Here is a 1,348-nt window from a genome sequence, read left to right as displayed (position 1 = left end):
TGGGACAGGAACCAGGGGAACTATCACTGTCTACCTGAGAGAGGACCCAGGGGAACAATCACTGTCTACCCTGGACTGGCCTCAGGGGAACAATCACTGTCTATCTGGGACAGGATCCAGGGGAACTATCACTGTCTACCTGGGGGAGGTCCCAGGGGAACATTCACTGCCTACCTGGGACACGACCCAGGGGAACAATCACTGTTTTCCAGGGTCAGGACACAGGGGAACTATCACTGTCTACTTGGGATGGACCCAGGGGGAACAATCACTGTCTACCTGGGAGAGGACTCATGGGAACAATCACTGTCAACCTGAGAGAGGGCCCAGAGGAACAATCACTATCTACCTGGGACTGGACCCAGGGGAACATTCACCGTCTACCTGGGGGAGGTCCCAGGGGAACATTCACTGCCTACCTGGGACACGACCCAGGGGAACAATCACTGTTTTCCAGGGTCAGGACACAGGGGAACTATCACTGTCTACTTGGGACTGGACCCAGGGGAACAATCACTGTCTACCTGGGAGAGGACTCATGGGAACAATCACTGTCAACCTGAGAGAGGGCCCAGAGGAACAATCACTATCTACCTGGGACTGGACCCAGGGGAACTATCACTGTCTACCTGAGAGAGGACCCAGGGGAACAATCACTGTCTACCTTGGACTGGCCTCAGGGGAACAATCACTGTCTATCTGGGACAGGATCCAGGGGAACTATCACTGTCTACCTGGGACAGGATCCAAAGAAACTATCACTGTCTACCTGGGAGAGGGCCCAGAGGAACAATCACTGTCTACCTGGGACTGGAATCTGGGGAACAATCAGTGTCTACCTGGGTCAGGATCCAAGGAAACTATCACTGTCTACCTGGGACAGTAGCCAGGGTAACATTCACTGTCTACCTGGGACTGGCCTCAGGGGAACAATCACTGTCTACCTGGGACAGGAACCAGGGGAACTATCACTGTCTACCTGGGAGAGGACCCAGGGGAACAATCACTGTCTACCTGGGACAGGACCCAGGGGAACAATCACTGTCTACCTGGGACAGGGAACAGTTGAACAATCACTGTCTACCTTGGACTGGACACAGGGGAACAATCATTGTCTAACCGGGAGAGGACCAAGGGTTACTATCACTGCTTTCCTGGGACAGGGAACAGTTGAACAATCACTGTCTACCTTGGACTAGACACAGGGGAACAATCATTGTCTACCTGGGAGAGGACACAGGGGAACAATCACTGTCTACCTGGGACAGGACCCAGGGGAACAATCACTGTCTACCTGGGAATGGACCCAGGGGAACAATCACTGTCTACCTGGGAGAGGACCCAGGGG

This window comes from Chiloscyllium plagiosum, unplaced genomic scaffold (assembly GCF_004010195.1).
Source record: "Chiloscyllium plagiosum isolate BGI_BamShark_2017 unplaced genomic scaffold, ASM401019v2 scaf_2983, whole genome shotgun sequence".
In the NCBI taxonomy this organism is placed as follows: Eukaryota; Metazoa; Chordata; class Chondrichthyes; order Orectolobiformes; family Hemiscylliidae; genus Chiloscyllium; species Chiloscyllium plagiosum.
This window is presented reverse-complemented; position numbering follows the sequence as displayed.